General features: G+C 36.5%; 1 protein-coding gene and 1 long non-coding RNA gene across 2 annotated transcripts in view; one reads left to right on the top strand and one right to left on the bottom strand.

Moving 5' to 3' along the window:
• The window catches only part of LOC309493636 (complement C3-like), a 233,196-nt gene that overhangs the window by 97,102 nt on the left and 116,289 nt on the right, over nucleotides 1-19,805 (bottom strand). The window lies entirely within an intron of this gene.
• On the top strand, nucleotides 1,686-5,982 carry LOC309493945. Its single transcript, XR_014204122.1, has 5 exons — nucleotides 1,686-1,811; nucleotides 2,119-2,250; nucleotides 2,417-2,492; nucleotides 3,988-4,142; nucleotides 5,825-5,982. It is a non-coding gene; the product is annotated as an uncharacterized lncRNA (long non-coding RNA).

Genomic DNA, 19,805 nt, shown 5'->3' with positions numbered 1-19,805 from the left:
CCTTGAAATAAAAGATGGCAAGAAAATAAACTCAATGGAGGCGGGCAGGAGGAAAACGATGTAAAATCTAATAAATGAAAAAAGATAATCATTGGGTTGGTTTAGGTAAATGCATTTGTATCATGAATCGAAAAAGAGATCAGAAACTGCAAGAGCTTGTGAATCAAATTGAATCATGAAATCTATATGAGTCTCCAGGCCAAAATCTGACTTATAACTTAAATATCTGGTAGGCATTTAAAACATACTTACAAAATACAAAGTCGCTGTGTGCTAGGGCTCTTAAAAGAGCCTTTGGGGTGTTGTAGCTGCTGTTGACACAAGGAAAGGGATGAGAAAGAAGAAACATGGCTGAATATGAGTGAGATATATCTGTACGAATTAATGCAATGATTTTTTGACTAATCAGGATGACTGCTAGATTTATCACTTACAATAATCAGACTGCAATATATACTGAAAAAAGAGAAAAGATAAAAACAATAATATTATTAACACTGTGACAATACTAATTTAAATCAAATATAATATAATAAAATATTATTAATGTATTATTAATAAAATACAATAATAATTATTGTTATTAATAAAATATTTATTAAACAATGTTTATATTTATAAATATTATTAGATGTAGTGGTATTAATAATATGACAGACAGACGGATGGCCAATCTGACCTCATCTTTATAAGCCATGCACGTCTCTTGGCTGTTATTGTGGCTTGGCTGCGAGCGCGTGAGCGCTGCGCGTACACCACCAGCGCTCACGCGCTCGCAGCCAAGCCACAATAACGCGCTTTCCATACAAAGTAAAGATAGTATTATTAATAATTGTATAATTTATTTATTTTACAGTAACGATAACATCACAGACATGACTGATGAAACGAAAAAGTTCATTTCAATATGAGCGGATTTTCTCTATCCCAAATGACGTCACAGACGTAACGGTATTTAATTATAGTGGACGGGAAAACAACCGGAAAACCATTGTTTATGTGAAAAGTAGTGTTACATTTACTGGAAAACACAGTTAATCAATTTTGTGACAATTAAAAATGTTCATTAGGTAAAAGCGGCCGTTATTTATCTTACTTATTTATCTGGTTACCCTGAGTAGGGGCCTATAGTAGCCTATGCTATAATTAGATTTTATTATTTACTTTCTTCAAAGTTTTAAGTGTCATTTACCTTTGTATGGGGTTTGTATGTTTTAAAAGTAATTTACCTACATCGGTTAAGTAAAAAGTACTTTACCTCAGAAATGTTGTTGAATATGGATGTCCACTTAGAATGAAAACCGGGTTCTGCGCGCGGTGGTCACAACCCCTGCTTATATATGCCCGCTGGCAGGTTTCGCGGGCTTGGCACGCGCACAAATGTATATTATTATTATTTATTTTTTTAAATGTACATTTTTATAATGATACCTTGCGTTGCCTTGTCAAGAAAGTGATATACCACAATAATTTAATAAATATAAGTTATATATAAACTTTAGAATATAAATATGTTAACTAAATTGGCTAGATTTACAAAATTAATTTACAATTAAAATGAATGAATCGGTTGTGCAGTCAATGTTGGGTACCTAGAAGGGATGAGAAACATAGATAACACAATACATATCCAACAACCCATAGGTGGCGATATATGCGAGTTACCAATAAGCATGCATACAAGCGAAGAACCAGCTATAGCCCACAGACGCGAGTTTACTGGTGGCAGCATTCGGGTTTGCAAAGCATGAAAACTGCGTTTTTGTTAGTGCGTTAAACCACTAACCATGGTGTACAAACGGTTGAGAGAAGTAAGTAGTATGATATGGAATAATATGTGGAAATGTATAGTTTTATCATAGTGTGATGATAATTTGTGGGATTGTGAGCGTTTTCCTCAGAGCTGACTAACGCGTTTTACGTTACACATTTGTTTTGTTAAAGGAGCTTTATAATTTTGAAAATGCAGTGTTGAAATCTATCTTAAGAATTGAAAGTAAATCAAACATGTAAGAGAAGTGCATCCATTTGTTAATTATGTGTGAATTAAACTGTTTTCCTTACGAAAATAACCTACAGGAATCATTTTTTTTATTTATACATTAACAATATGTGCAGGAAATTTCTACAGGTTTTATAATGAACCCTTCAGTACAACAGAAAACATGCAGGGACATCCAGCACACTTGTGCACACCTCCATATTCCATCATATCAGCATCACCAGAGACAGTACTGGAAAGGTGGCAAGGTCTGTCTGTTTTTACCATTACCATTATTTTTTGCCATAACTATTTTGACCTCATTTTTGTTTCTGTGTCCTGACTGTATATCTTGTTTTGCTCTCGAAAACAGCCTAGATTGTAGTAGTTTGCTGATATTTTTATGTTGATATGCCTTCCTGCTGTTTGTCGTAGGTATTAACGACAGAGAAGACAGGAGGAATCAATGGCTCCTGATGAGAGACCTAGAGTCATGCCTGATCAGCTGCAGGTATGCCAAATTAATTAATAAACTGACACTGTTAAATAATGCAGAAAAATAGAAACCACTTCAAAAATAGAATCGTTGTGTGGCGCTGTCGCGGCATTGTTTGTAATTAAGGAACATTTCTAAACTTAGGAATATGGTCGCACGTAATGATCTGGAACTTATCATTCATGCGTTTGTGTCTTCACGTTTGGATTATTGCAATAGTTTGTTTTCATGCTTAAACAAGAAAGAGCTCTCTCGACTACAATTAGTGCAAAACTGTGCAGCGAGAATTCTGACCCGTACTAACAAGAGGACCCACGTATATCCCATTTTAAAACAGCTTCATTGGCTGCCAGTGTCTTATAGGATCCAATTTAAAATTTTGGTTCTAGCATTTAGAGCCCTGCATGGTCAGGCTCCTTTCTACCTCAGCGATCTGATTCAGCCGTATACCCCTGCACGGGCTCTGAGGTCTGTGAATCAAACTCTGCTGAAGGCTCCACGCACTTGTTTTCGGACTAGAGGTGACCGATCCTTCCAGGCTGTTGCTCCTAGGCTATGGAATGGTCTGCCGCTCTCTTTACGCTCTATTGTGGATACTTTTAAAAGTAATCTTAAGACTTATTTATTTATTCAAGCTTTTAATTAGCTACTTTTTGGGCTGTTATGATTTCGGTGTTGTTTTCATTGCATGTTTTTTCTGATTTAAACTGTGTTGTGAAGCACTTTGTGGCACTTGTCTGTGAAAGGTGCTATATAAATAAAGATTACTTACTTACTTACTTACTTAGGACAAAAATTCTGATTAACATGGAAAAGATACCTTTTATCGCATGTCGCGGCATCGCTTGTAGTTAGGACACGGTGTGACATGATAATTCATACATATATCACAGTAACACTGCAAAATTAAAGACAGACAAACAGATCCAACTAAAATCACATTTTATTGCGTCAGCAGTTATATACAACCAATAAGGAAAGCTTCAATACTTAAGTTCAAGGCTTTCTGCCTCTGGTATGTGCACGCACCCTGTAATGTTTGTAAACAGAAAACCTGTGTATACAACTACAGATGGGCCCTGGCTAATATTCGGGTTACAAGTCTGACTCTCTAACCATTAGGCCACACTGAAAAAAAAAACACATTAGGCCACACATTTTTCCTTAAGAGAAATGGCAGCATTGTTATTTTATTTTTACACAGAGATTTGTAGATCCATTAGTTAAATCTGTTGACTTTGGCAATTTTTGTTGCATTGTATGCCAATGGTGACAGGTCAAACATGAGAAAAAGCACTTGTCTTCCCCCAAAGTTAAAAGACCTGTAATTCAAGAAATATGAAAGATATCTTAAAATCCTTTGTAAATTGTTTCTTAACAAAATATTCTTTTGATATCATCATTTTGAAGGCTCTATACTGTTTAATTAGGAGAATGAATTTTTAAATTTGAATGAATGGTTTGAAGAATACATATCATATGCTAAATTGAGTTTTTTCATTACACCCAGGCAGGCTTGGTGCATGAAGTCAATTGGAAACTGCTCTACCATGTCCAATGGGAGGCTTAAAAAAGGGAGACATTGGAATGTCCTCATTCTCCTGACGTCTTGTCATTTCAGCACGGTGTGTCTTTGGTGCGTAGAGAGAGGTTGTCCACCTCTGGGTAAGTCACTCGCCCAGAAACCCATGTGCCCTTCTGTGTACATTTGTATTGATGTATCAATACTCTAAAGTTTAAACCATGATCAGCAATGCAATGATTGGCTGGCATCAAGACAGCAACATAACAACATCATATAATTAAAAAAGGAAACAGGCAAAATTATCTGAAATATCTAACAGATAAATAAAATGTAAAAATGATTGTTACACAATTCATATTTGTTAAAAATTTTGTAATTAGCAATTCACATTTCTTAAGGGCCAGGAACAAATTAATAAAAGAGTTTTAACAGTATTTGATGTGTAAGGATTCAATAAAATTAAAGGGGACCTATTATGCCCCTTTTCACAAGATGTATAATAAGTCTCTGATGTCCCCAGAGTGTGTATGTGAAGTTTTAGCTCAAAATACCCCACAGATATTTTTTACAGCATGTTTAAATTGTCATTTTTGGGGGGCTGAGAAAAATGACGCATTCTAATTTTGTTTCTGTCAAATAAGCTCCTGAGCAAGTTTGATATTGCTGATTGCTGACTTTTGACTTTGAAGAACCTGGATCATCTCAAATGGTCAACAGTAAAATCCTGATAACTATAATCCTAATTTAATCCACAGCAATCTTCTTTTTGTTGATTGTAGGGATGGGAAGTTCGAATCATTTTACTGACTCTCTTGTACGATCTCATTCATCAAAATGAACTAATCTTTTTGAGTCATTTCCTTCATTTAAGTGGCTTTATAAAACGGTTAGTTCCAATCCTTGATTCTGATTGGTCAATAGCTGTGTTTTATTCACGATAAAACACGGCTATGACCGCTTCACCCAATGGTTCTATGTATCACTACAACAAGACCTAGCAACCACTCTTAGCAACTTAAACACGTTTCATCTCATTGATCTTGTTCATTGAAGCTATAGTAGAGTATTGTGAGAGATTGAGAAAGTGAGTGTACCTGCATTTAGAGTAGATATAGCATTTTCCTTCAGGTCAGTTATTTTTACATTTGATCACTCAGTTTCTGTTGTTAAATAACCCTAATGTAGGATAACCTGAATCGCTAAACCCTGTGCTTTACACTGATGTTAAAATAAAATTTCTTATGCTAGAGTAAAACACTGCTGTGTACTTTCAGAAGCTGTAGGGATGTTTTCTCGTCACAAAAAGAAACGTGAAACATGTATGTAGGTTATTTCATTTTAAATATATTTTAATTTAAGTTCATTTGACACACTTTAAGCATTCTCATATATATATCTTATTATTTAAATTATCGCATATCACATTTTTCTTCAATATCGTGCAGCCCTAATAAAAAGTGTTGTTGTTCATCTGAGGTTGTATTTACTTTAGACCTTTTAAGGACTAATTATAATTCCCCCCCCCCCCTTATACATAAAACTAGTTTTAGAGTTATAGATTGTGCCTCTTTTAAAATTTGGGCTCACGTATTATTCTAAAAATATATTTATTGGAATATTATTATATTTCCTATATTATGCATGGAACTGTTATTCTTTATGATTGATTTTGATGTTTTTTTTTTTTTGTTGTTGTTTTGTTTTTGGTCACATTTTGCAGCCTGACCAACAGTTTAAATTATGGGTGTAGAATGTGATATTGCCCAAGATTACATGAGAATGTATGTCTTACCTGTATCTTTTTTTTGTTTTTGTTTTTCAGTAATTTCAGCAATTGGACTCATTTCCATCCTTTTTGGCCTCTCCTGGACTTGAAGTCATTGCTTTCATCTGATTCAGCGACTGTCGATCTGATTTTATAATTGCATTACTCTGCAAACATTTTTAACCCTTAGCAATAATAAAATGGTTTTCAGTCAAGTTTGTTTTTCCTTGATTTAATGTGCTTGTGTTGCTATGTGACATTTATTTTACAGCATATATGGGAGGATGCAAACAAAGATATGTAGGGGAGTGCGGGGCACAACCTAACGCGGGGCTAGTTGTAACACGCTTGTTTTAAATACTTCCACACATGCTTGGATGACGAAACTTTGTGTATTTACTAGTTGCCATATCAACACTATATAGAAAATAAAAATTCCGCCAAAATTTAAATTTTTTTGGAAGATATCCATAAACATTTATTAAACCATAGCGAAAGTAAATTTCTTACTTAAGTTAATTTTTCATCTACATTTTTTGTGTTTATTTAAAATAAGACAAATCTGATATTATTTTAATCTCCAAGATGTTATTTAACAGTTGAGATAGTTATTTAATGCTTCGCTAACTAGCAGAAGACACTAGCAGGGTTTAAACCCCAGTTGTGCAGGCGGGGGCATGTTGTAACACTGCGTTACAATGTGCCCCTATTAGAAATATGCTATTATATTCTATACTTTTATTAATTTTATTGGGAAAACGTGAGAAAAAGGTGAATAAAGACTGAGAGTCAATGTGCAGGAATTACTAATTATTTATTTGTTTTGAACTATGTTGTATAGCTGTGTTTTCCTGTGTTCGTAGTCAAAACTCAAAAATGAGTTTATATTTAAATATTAAAAATTGGCATTATTTTATATGAAAAGGTTTTTTAATTGTATTTTATTTAGAAAATATTTTAGTTTGTTTTGTATATTTTTTTTATTAGATCAGATAACAATTTAAGCTGTCATATGTTATGTTACAATGTGCCCCACACATGTTACAATGTACCCCACCTATGGGGCATGTTGTCACATTTCACTTCCATTCTTTCGGGGTGTATCAAGAAAAAAGTATACTGTATTAATAAAACAAATACACATAATTGTACTAGACATGTGGGAAATTAATGTGGGAAAAAATAAATACTCTGAACCATAAGTAGATTTACACAAACTGAGAAAGTCAAGAAGCGTTACTTTGTGCCCCGCTCTCCCCTAAATATATACAATTTCATGTAGAGGCATGATATAGAGCCAATAATAAGCATTTTCATACATTAATTCAAAATTTTAATCGGTTACAGAAATAACTCCACCATGGTGGATTCTTTCACTGTTGCATGAATATGGGCACTGTGATTTATATTATGAAGCACACATTAAATTGACAGTATTTAGATAATGGTGTGGAAAATATTTTAATGTAAACAATTACATGGTTTCAGACATTTTTATTCATTTTAAAAACAATACAAATATTATTAAGGCCTTATATTTAACAGAATATAATTGAGTATTAACCCAGTCATCATGTCCGTCAGTGAACGTTACAAAGGGGACCAAATGCGAACGTCGTTGGAATGTCCGACAGCGAACGTTACAAAGGGGACCAAATGCGAACGTCGTTGGAATGTCCGACAGCGAACGTTACCAAGGGGACCAAATGCGAACGTCGTTGGAATGTCCGACAGCGAACGTTACAAAGCGGACCAAATGCGGACGTCCTCCGAACGTCCTCTCGGGAACGTTACAAAGCGGACCTAATGCGGACCTAAGGGGACGTTCGAAACGTCCGGGGGACGTCCCCTGTTAGCTGGGAAAAACATCCAGTATGCGGCAGTCCTGTGGGCAAAAATGCCTTGTTGATGCTAGAGGTCAGAGGAGAATGGGCCGACTGATTCAAGCTGATAGAAGAGCAACTTTGACTGAAATAACCACTCGTTACAACCGAGGTATGCAGCAAAGCATTTGTGAAGCCACAACACGCACAACCTTGAGGCAGATGGGCTACAACAGCAGAAGACCCCACCGGGTACCACTCATCTCCACTACAAATAGGAAAAAGAGGCTACAATTTGCACGAGCTCACCAAAATTGGACAGTTGAAGACTGGAAAAATGTTGCCTGGTCTGATGAGTCTCGATTTCTGTTGAGACATTCAGATGGTATAGTCAGAATTTGGCGTAAACAGAATGAGAACATGGATCCATCATGCCTTGTTACCACTGTGCAGGCTGGTGGTGGTGGTGTAATGGTGTGGGGGATGTTTTCTTGGCACACTTTAGGCCCCTTAGTGCCAATTGGGCATCGTTTAAATGCCACGGCCTACCTGAGCATTGTTTCTGACCATGTCCATCCCTTTATGACCACCATGTACCCATCCTCTGATGGCTACTTCCAGCAGGATAATGCACCATGTCACAAAGCTCGAATCGTTTCAAATTGGTTTCTTGAACATGACAATGAGTTCACTGTACTAAAATGGCCCCCACAGTCATCAGATCTCAACCCAATAGAGCATCTTTGGGATGTGGTGGAACGGGAGCTTCGTGCCCTGGATGTGCATCCCACAAATCTCCATCAACTGTGAGATGCTATCCTATCATTATGGGCCAACATTTCTAAAGAATGCTATCAGCACCTTGTTGAATCAATGCCACGTAGAATTAAGGCAGTTCTGAAGGCGAAAGGGGGTCAAACACAGTATTAGTATGGTGTTCCTAATAATCCTTTAGGTGAGTGTATATATATATATATATATATATATATATATATATATATATATATATATATATATATATATATATATATATATAAATAACTGAGCGCATGTGCATAAAAGTGCTGCTGTTTTAGTTTGGGCTTTCTTGTTTCAAGTCAAATCAAACTGAACCTACTTGTTCCTCTTCTTCTTTCTTTCCACTGATGAATCTTAAGAAGGAATCTCATGCATCTTGCTATTCTGTATTGTTAAAATAAAGTACACCCAGAAATCTCACCTGGGATTTCTCCCAGGGAATCCTCACCATTTATTAATCTGTTACCTCCATGAACACAAATTACAGATTAACTTTATTCAACTATTAATTTCTTTTGTGTGGGCCTCTGAAGTGAGTTCACGAGAACGCCACGACGGTCTCTGTGTTTAAAATGGTTCTAAAGTGTGCATTTCCTGGATGCGTGTCTATATGATCTTGTCGAAAAATGTTCGGTATGATGGCTTCATAAATTCGTTCAGAGTATCACAGCAGTATTGCAAAGTTAACAACTAATATTTAACGACTTAATCAGATATTAGAGTTCAGGTGGTATGAATAAATCAGGCCACTACATGATGACATCACTAAAAAATACCTAACATCATCTGATCTGATTTACTCTTGCATTCTTTGCCATGTTTCAGAGACACACAGTTAAAGCAGCCAGAATGCTTACAGATCTATCACAGGCTCAGCTCCCTCCTACTTTCACTCACTCCTACGAGCCTACATCCCTACCAGAAGCCTACGATCGGTCAACGAGCGACGTCTCGTGGTTTCATCACAGAAAGCCACAAAATCACTTTCCAGAACATTCTCATTCACGGTTCCATGCTGGTGGAATGCTCTCCCCACCCTCATCCGGAATGCAGAAATTTGACCGTTTTTATGTTCTTTTTTAAAGTGTTTGATCGTAATAATTCAAAAAATAGCTGTAAAATAAGTGTTTTTTTCTGTAAAACATTTAAGGAAAATTTCTGTTTCAGTTTTTTCCACGTTATTTCAATTAGGATATTTTATGGATATTGTTTGGCAGCCATAGCTGACAGTTTTTATAGACGGATTTTATTTTTTACAATGGTTAGTTCATTATAGTGAGTATTTCGCAGAGGTGGAAAAAACTTTAGATTTTGTTTGGCTGCTGTAACTGAATTATAACAGCCAGATGAACAAAGAGAAAAGGTGAACAGGTGGTGTTGGTTATGTTTTGGTGGTGTAACACTGGAGTTTTTGCTGTGTGAGTTCATGGGTGGAATAAACATATGGCAGGACTTTTACTTTCTGACCCCTGGACTTTCCACCTCTGGTATTTTGTGTGTTACTACTGACAACAGAGAAATAAATACGTGGTTCTGGATTATTATTATCTTTTCTGAACACAGGTGAGCACAAACAGACTACATTCAACTTACCACCATCTCTCCACTAATAACAGGTGAATCCTCTTTAAAGGAGCCATCTGCCAGTTGTTTGTGGAGAACCAGCCACTTGAGGGCGCTGCAGATCACGTCTTCTTTTATAGCAGCAAAGTTATTGGCCATGGAGAAGACTTTAGCAACATATGCAGTCAGCCTTAAAAACAGACAAACAGAAATATATAAATAAATCAAATAAAAATCAAGTAATAATGATTTTTTTCTATTAAAACAATGTTAAATAATAAAATATGTAAGACAAGCAAAATCAGGCATGAAACGAAACAAACCGACTTTACCATGTGCTGCTCGGCCTGAGTACCCAGGCAGCGTAAGATCCATCTGATTTACGGAAACCCATCTGCCGTTGATAACCTTCATACAAACAAGATAAAGAAAGAAAATGTATGTATTACATATATTTTCTGCATTTTTCATGAGAGCATCTTTGAGTGTGCTTTTCATTTTCTTTAGGGGTGAATTCAGGTTGATTGGGACACATTTTCCTAGTCATCTCAATGGCAAAATGTGTCCCAATTAGGGCTGGGCGATATATATCGTGAGATTGTTATGCGCATCTCGTCAGTAAAGCCGGTTCCTTGATTAGTAGTAAATCGCCATCACCTGCTTTCAGATGGAGCGGCATTTACTAAAAAAGGGCCGTAGTTAACTGACAAGCTGAGCCATATCGCATTAATATCACGGACGTATCGCCAGCGATAATTAATGCGATATGGCTCAGCTTGTCAGTTAACTACGGCTCTTTGTACACAGCAAAAACTCCAGTGTTAAATTAACACTCCTGGGAGTGTATGAGTCCACACTCAAGAGTGTTAAAGTTAATGAGATAATTAAGTGATTAATTTAGTGATGATTGAACATTATTGAAGACACCTGATGTTAACAAGCAGAATCTCTGAAGGAGAAAATCTCAAATTGTAAGCCACCGTTATGGTGATGGGTGTTTGCTTTAGTTGGGCTCTTGACCCTTATATGTTTACTTTAGATTTTGTTTGGCTGCTGTATCTGAGTTATAACTGCCAGATGAACAAAGAAAAAAAGTGATCTGATGGTGTTGGTTATATTATGACAATCATCATTTGAACTTTATGTTTTTGATTTATGTTGTTGTTTACAGCATAATTGTGATTTTAGATATAATATAAAGGATTTCTTAAAAGTTGTTTAAAAAAACAAAACAAATCTTTCTTTTAGGCACACACAGACGTCAAGATTCAGTCAATGCATCTCAACAATGGTGACGAGCAGATTATTTAATTCGGAAAAGTAAATTACATAGACAATTCAGATCATAATTTATTCATACTGCAATGCATCATGGGAGCCGTTAATGAGTTGTGATTGGTGGCAGCCACTGCAACATGCTTTATTATTGTCACCATTGTTGAGATTCACAGGCTGATTATTGATATCTGTGTTTCTAAATAAATTAATTTGAAAGCGTTTTGATCAGAACAATGTTTATTAAATATTTTTGGATTATAAGAAAAATACTGATAATCACATGCTGTAAAATCACAAAGCTGCTGCTAACAAGTTAAATCAAACTATCTCAATAAGTTTCATTTTTCAGATCACAGCATGATTATGTCAAAACATAACCAACACTATCAGATCACACTTTTCTTTGTTCATTTGACTGTTATAAATAAATAACAGCAGACAAACAAAATTTAAAGTGAATGTATATTAAAGTGGATATATATCGCCCAGCCCTAGTCCCAATCAACCTGAATTGACCTTATATTTGTCCTGCTGACCTGTGTAGATATGGTTAATGGCTTCATTACGGCGGTCTATGCCAACAGTCTCCCACTGATTGGTGCTGTCCAGATAATGAGTGGCAATAACAGGTAGAGTCATGTAGATCATGTTTGACTCTCCATTACCACCGAGCTGGACAATAAGGCGACCCATGAAGTCTCCACTGATGGCCTGCTCAACTGTCTGAGAGATCTCTTCACCTGGAAGGAGGAAAGAGCAGGATGAGAATTCAGCTTCTTATTATTTGTGTCAGGATGGAATATTTCTGCAACATTTTGACAGTTACATTTTGGTTTTGTATCTGCACAGTTTCAGATTCTTAAAGTTTAACACTGCGTTTTTTATCATTTTCCCAAAAATAGAAAACGTTTGAATTCTAGCTTCATGCATTCTTTTTTATCAACATTTGAATCAGGGTAAGTTTTTTTTTTTTTTTTTTTTTTTTTTTTTTTGTCAAAGACTACATTCAGATTGGATTCAGTACAATGATCAAAACACAGATGGAGTAGATCGAGACCATCAACACCCCTAAAGCTTCACAGTCCTGTAGCTCATCCTGGGTCGACATTTCATTCAGTAAGATTAGGCAGTTATGATTTATATGCTATTTCATGTTGATGATCATATTATTTTACGCACATGATATGAGATTGCATGTTTCTGCATGTGTTTTGATCTGGAGATTTTGTACTCTTCACCCTTCATAGGGAGTTTGATTGACAGGCGATCTGCTTGAGAACCAGTTTGATGTTCTGACAATTCTGACAATATCATACCATTTTCCATTAAAACAGTAATATACTGTAGAAAACATTACTAACCTACAGGAATATACTGTGAATTAACAGCGCTCAAAGTCGACACTCAGAGGCTGTTTTGAGTGTTTTCCCAATCACACCCTATACCCTCATTCCCTATTCCCTACATTAGTTCACTAATATAGTCCACTTGAATGAAAAGAAATGAGTGAAATGAGAAACTGATGAGCAGAATCACTGAAGGACAGAGAAACAAGAACAGATAAAAGAGAAACACAAGAACTACAACTGACTTCCAGCAACACTGAGTGTGAAACCAGTTTACAAACCAGTCTACGATTATTTCTTTCATACATGTACAAAAGTTCTTGTTGAGAATTAACAGATATTTAGTTAATAATTAAGTTTGTTGTCACCATAATGGAGATCAGTATTTGCTTTGGTCTCTTGTCCCTTGACTTCTTACCAATCATCTCTCTCTGACTGCTGTAACAGTGAGTTTATAAAACACATTTGTTATGGCAAGAAAATATCAAATTTGGTCAGGTGTTTTTGGCTTTTGTGATGAAGTTACAATCATTCTAGACATGCCTGATTCTCTGATCTTTCCTGTATATATTCTTTGCATTTATGGTTACTTCATATTTAGCATCTGTCAAACTATAACATGAAATCAATATTTCTGTATTCTGAAAAAATATCGTAATCATCTTGTGCATTAAAATTTTTTTGAATTCCTGCTTGACTCAGACACACACAGACATCAACAATCAGCACATGAATCTCAACAATGGTGACAATCAAAAGGTTCATGTCGCAATGCATGCTGGGTTCCAGGATAATATAAAACTCCCAGCATGCACTGCTGAATAAATAATAATAATAAAAAAAATATTGCCACCATTGTTGAGATTCATGTGCTAATTTGTGTTATCTCTGTGTTTCTAAAAGATAGCATAGCTCTGGTATTTTGCTTTATGTATGATGTGTTTAAATAAATGAGCTGTAATTTATTGCTGTGGTTTCTAGTGGTGGTAAAGTAACACTTTTGATTGAGGACTAAACTCTGAATGAGTGAGAATGAATTCCTTAGTAAATGAACAGGAAATATGACGATTTTGTTATCATAACCGCAATTATTCATAAAATGTGTGTGTACACAAGTGTGACTTGCACAAAAACACCTCAAACAGCAAAAGGAACACTAATGTTTTAGCATCAGCATCCCAACTAAAGCAAGCACTGATCTCTATAATGGTAACTTCAAACCAAACATTTTCAATTAAACATCTCAATAACAACTTCTGTAGATGTATGACAGAAATAAAGTCATACTGGTTAATAATAAGTGTAATAATGTGCAATGGCTGGAAGTCAGTTGTAGTTCTTGTGTTTCTCTATTTTCTGTTCTAACAGCAGGTGTTCATCACTAATGCTCAACAATCACTTACATGTAAGTGGACATTACTTTGCTTGTGTTGTTAATATGAGTTAGTCACGTCCGGGTAACAGACGCACCCCGGAACTGATATAAGCAAGCTCAGTGGCGCTGCTTGTAAAAAATACATCCACATCGGAGCAGGAAGCATTTGGCGCATGTAGTACGCTGTCTAAAGGAATGGCGAGGATTAAATGGATTTTAGATTGTTAGATTTTAGACTGTTAGATGTTTGTACCCTTGGTAAGCGGAGCGAGGTAGGTGTTGGATATTATTTGTTGTCGATGACGTGGAAAAATCGATTGTGTAATGTTAATTTAATGGAAGATGTGTTTTGATGTGTGTATTGTAAGATTTATTGTGGCTTTGTTTGTTTTAGTTTCACGGTGCGTGAAGAAACAATAAAGATATTTGCACCGGTCGAACTCTACGCGGGTTTATTGATGCTAAGGGCTGCTACAACTTACATATTCCCTTAATTATCTCAACACTGTCTCAATGTTACTTTTTACTCTTTGTAGTGTGGATTTTCCTGTGGGGTTGAAAGAGTTAACAGTGTAAGATAAAAAAGTCACACCCACAAAATGTATTTTAACAGTAATAAACTCACTGTAAGTTATAAAACAGGTTTATACTGGAAACACTGTTGCCAGTAGTTTACTGTAAAATCTTGTTTTTTGGGTCACCATTGTGCTGAAGAGTAGAGCCTGTGTTTCAGTCCAGGAGAAGATCGACAAACATTGATGATATGCTGCATGTTGCTTTATTTAACAGACGGTGACTGTGTAGTTGCTGGTCCAGTGGAAATCTCTTTATTTACTAGAGTTTTTTTTTTTTTTTTTGTGGTTTCAAATGAAATAAGTTCACAATAATACTTTGCTCACATTGTTAATGCTTCATAAATTTTAGTTAATACATTTAAATGACTGTTGGTCAATTTAAGGCAGTCGGTTTCTGCAAGTGGAATTAGTTAAAGAGTTTTAGTGCATTTTTACAGTAATATACTGTAGATTATAGTAAAGAACTGCACAATTAACAGTAAATTACTGGCAACAGTAAAACCTGGTAAGGTCTAACAGTGCATTTGACCTTTCCCACTACCAGAACTGAGTCAAATGTGCCATAGTTGGCCCAGATGAGGCCCGGATAAGTATACTATCTGGAATTCTGCTGCTGCATTTCGCACACACACACACACACACACACACACACACACACACACACACACACACACACACACACACACACACACACACACACACACACACACACACACACACACACACACACACACACACACACACACACACACACACACACACACACACACACACACACACACAATAGCCAGGGGCGGACTTTACCATTAGGCAAAGGTCGGCAATTGCCTTGGGCCCCGAGCTACCTTGGGGCCCCCAAAATGCCCTATTAACTTATGCTTAAGGTTTTTATTTTTTTATTATATATTTCTAAAACTCCATTTGCGAAAAATGGCATCAAATCATTAGTGTCGCAGACAGGAGGGGGCCCCCCGCCTCACTACATTGGACTATTCCATTATCTCACTTACTGAGCATCTGCGAAAGTGACAAGGCTGTGCCAAAAAACTGATGGAGAAAAAGAAGTGATTGACAGACAGAGTAGTAGACAGAGTAAAAATGAAGCGAGGCTAGCTATCCAAGCGGTGCTGAAAAAAGGAGGAAGCGGGAGGAAAGCAAAAAGTCTGTAAAGGTGCGCGGCGCGAAAGATAAACAACACGCAGTAACAGGAGGACTGGGAAATACACAAACAGAGCAAGACGAGTCTAAACGCGAAAATTTTAAGTTTCGAAGTTACCCAAGCGGCTCAAATAAAAGAAAAAAGTGAAAAGACGCTGATAAGTAACGTTATTTGGGAACGCTGCCAAAAATGACAAACATTTTTACGGCTACTGTTGGGGATACAGATCAGGAACAACAACGTCCAATGCACAGAAAAATCGTGAAGCAAAGAGGACACGGAGATCGACAGACAAAACTGAGCAGTTTAATTGAATCATGATATTTAAAAAAAATCTCAGCTCTCAGATTCTGTCAATTCTATTACGAAATTCAAACAATAAATACCGTTTTTGCCGTTTTAATGTGACGTGACAGATTCCTATAGCGGCACGTGAACTGATCATCTCTAGCTAATAGTAAATAAACACGAATTAACAATGTTGAAAGATACAGTATAACTTACCGAAATGTATATTCCTCATTCATAATATCAATCAAAGTGTTTTTCAACCGCGGAAAGAGGTAAAACAGCTGGAGAACAATCGTCACATAAAATTTACCTCAGGAAAGCCATTTAATTGGCTAGAAAAAAAGAGCTATAGAGAGTATTTGGCTAAATATGTGTACTATATTACTTATTTTAACCTTAAATTATACCAGCTGATAGGGCTTTTTTTCTTGAGAAAAAGTAATGCCTATCTTGTGAAACGTTACCTAATATTTATCCAAATGAGTCAATATTGAATCAAATCACAAGAATTGAATCGAAATGGTAAAAAAAAAAAAAAAAACATAGCTTAGCCTACCAGAAATTGTACCATGTAAACATTGTAACATGTTTCTGTTTAGGAGTAAAGAAGTGTATGCAGGATTTAAAGGGGGCGTTTTTTTTCTCCTCTCTAACCTTTACTTCCCCGTAGATTAGCTTTACCTGCCTATCCACCATTCAGTCGGTACATATTTTTTTCGTTCTCTTTTAAAGATTGGATGGGGAGGGGCCCATAGCCTACCTTCGCCTTGGGCCCCCGATTTGCTAAATCCGCCACTGACAATAGCGCACATATCACGTGATGATCGCGCGTACAGAATCTTTCTGTAGTGCAGTAATGTATTGTAAACTCTGTTCTGTGATTTATCAATAAAATAGCTTAGAAACTAAAAAATATCCTGCCATATATTTCTTAGTAACTAAAACCCACAGCTTCAGTATTAGTAGAGAGACACTGCCAGGTCAAATTAATTCACACGCAATGGCTCTCTCTCACACTAATGCATTCATTTATATGTAATCTTTACTGTGCTATACTTTATCTATATCTGATTTAGAACGAGCAGAAATCTGGGATAAACATAATAATCCAAAAAGACAAAAGAACTGATAAAAATAAGCTGTCATGTAGGAGCGTCATATGCCATAGCTGATTTGTTCATTAATGACGTCATCAGCGACTAGTCGACTCAACTTTAATCACATAAATGTCGACTTTAAAAAGTATGCAGTCCCAGCATTAAGTACTGTGGAACAATCTTCATTCAAGTGCTAAAACTCCCGGAGGAGTAGATGGATGTTGCACATTCATGAAAACATATTTTTCCTCACCAGTAATGGAGATGTAGGTGTTAGCAGGTGTGTCTGGAACCCGATCAGCTGGTGTTTCAGCTCTAATAACTACAGGTGTTCCCCCTGTTCCATTCGGGATGAGAAACAGAGACAAAGAGGAAGATGGAGGAAGAGTAATGAGTTGGTGAAATTTTGTACACTTTTGGTGAGTAAGAGTAGGAGTAACTACAAAAGTGTAGGAGTTCATTCTGATCTCTTGATTAACTCGAACTATAATGAAATTTAGAAACTTTTTTTTTTTTTCACAATTGGCTGAAAGTATAATGTGTGTAATGTTGTATAATGGAAGTATAACACAGTAATGTAATTGTATGGTTCACAGTAAATCTCACCATTCTTAACAGGATTGAGCTCCACGTTTGGTCTGTGTAATGGACTCAGCACACCCTCAGACTGAGTGAGAGAGAGAGAGAGAGAGAGAGAGAGAGAGAGAGAGAGAGAGAGAGAGAGAGAGTTTATCTATTCAAAATATGACAAACATCTATCGATTATATTAATGAATGACCAAATCAAAATTGACAGAAATGCCATCAGACGTACCACCACCTTCAGGGTCTTTCTCACTCCATCAGCGTAGATAAAATCATATGCTGAAGCTTTCACCTCAATCATGTGTTTTCCCAGAGTCATGGGAATAATCACATATGAAACCGCTATGCTGGAGTCTTTGTCAATGTTTACTGTTGTTCTGTATTTGCCTTTCTTACTGGCAAAGCTGCAAACATCTCCTGTCTCCATAAACTCCACACGCACCTGTGAAAACAGGAGAGCGAGACACAAATCACTTCAATATCTAGAGAAAACTTCCTCCAAAGTAAATGCATTTCAACTGAACATGAAATGTGTGATGACAGAGGATATTTCTGATATTTCTATGATTTGACTCCTGCAGAAAAAGTTATTATGATGAATATGGTTTTAATGTATAACATAAATAAAAAAATAATTTTTAATAGCAAACCAAATCTACCTTCTGCTTGTTTGGTGTGTAGTTGTGAATAATGGCCTTGATTTCCAGTTGTTCACCGCGCACAGCTGAATAAGGGATCTTGAGGTCAATGAAAAAGCTCTTAAAAACTACAATCTCCTCAGGTTCTGCCACACAGATGCCTTTGAGGAGGAACACAGACACACAGAAGGGTTTAAAGCAGCAGCTCCTGGATGATGATGATGATGATGAAGATGATGATGATGATGATGTTTTTCAGACCATGTATCCTGTGTTTGCAGCTTCATCTTACCAAGTGTTGGTGACAGACTGACAGCCAAGATCTGCCAGGTAGTAATAGAGTCTTTCAGGTAGATCTCTTTATCTCTGACTGGTGTTGGACTGAGATATGAGGAAAATACAAGAAGACTGATGAAGTACTCTTTTAATGGTTGTTTACTATCAGACTCACACACACACACACACACACACACACACACACACACACACACACACACACACACACACACACACACACACACACACACACACACACACACACACACACACACACACACACACACACACACACAATGTGTCACCAACAGCTCTCGTCGAATGAGATAATGTACATTACTTGCTACGAGTCACTAGTGGTGTGAACGAGGCTAAACTCACAGCTTTTGTCTAAAAGTCTCCTACTCACCAATTCTCACATAGATCAATCTCTTCCCAAAGCCAACTCTCAGGGAACTGAGTACGTGACACGATCTCATCAGAGTCTGTATAATAGTCATCATCATCATCACCTGTTGTAACAGATAAAAATGTGACGGAATATACCTTTTAGAGCAAAAGGACAAACAATCAAGTTTGTAAACAAGTTTGAGTTTTACAAAGTCAAGTAAAATAATCCTCAAGACTATGCTAACTTTATTTTAATATGGGTCCATTCAAGCCACAATGATAGAAAAACAACAGCAGAGATTAACTCTAAAACATGTTTAATCTTTAAAAGGGTCGAATCATAAGAGCAGATTCTCACCCGGTGATCTCCGTCTTCTCTTTGAAAGGACGGGACACTCCGGCGCTAGAGGGAATTTAATTAGAATGAAATTAGCATATGGCGCTCTAATGTGTGAGAGGGAATTCACTACAATTGAACTTGATGCAGTGCTTTTCCAGCGCCGATTATACCAACTTAAATTAGTTAACATAGACACTGAAGACATTCAGGGGCAATTATTTTAATTGTATGTTCATGGACACTGGTCCTATAGATTGTTTGTAGTGAAATATAAAATAAAATATAATGGTATTTTTTATTAAAATTGAAGAAATTACAAATATACATATATACCTGTTCTGATGTTGGTTCCTCCTGCAGTGCTGGACTCAAACATCAGACCTGCATCACTGAAAACCCCCATACTGTCCCTTCCACCTCCTGCCGTACAGCCGGTGTCATGTTTCTCTATGACGTCCCAGATCTAGAGGTGCAAAAAGACACCAGTTACATGCGGTTTAAATC

Source organism: Leuciscus leuciscus (genome assembly GCF_965113295.1).
Source record: "Leuciscus leuciscus genome assembly, chromosome: 3".
In the NCBI taxonomy this organism is placed as follows: Eukaryota; Metazoa; Chordata; class Actinopteri; order Cypriniformes; family Leuciscidae; genus Leuciscus; species Leuciscus leuciscus.
Note: the sequence above shows the minus strand (reverse complement) of the source record. Positions and strands in the feature narration are given on the sequence as shown.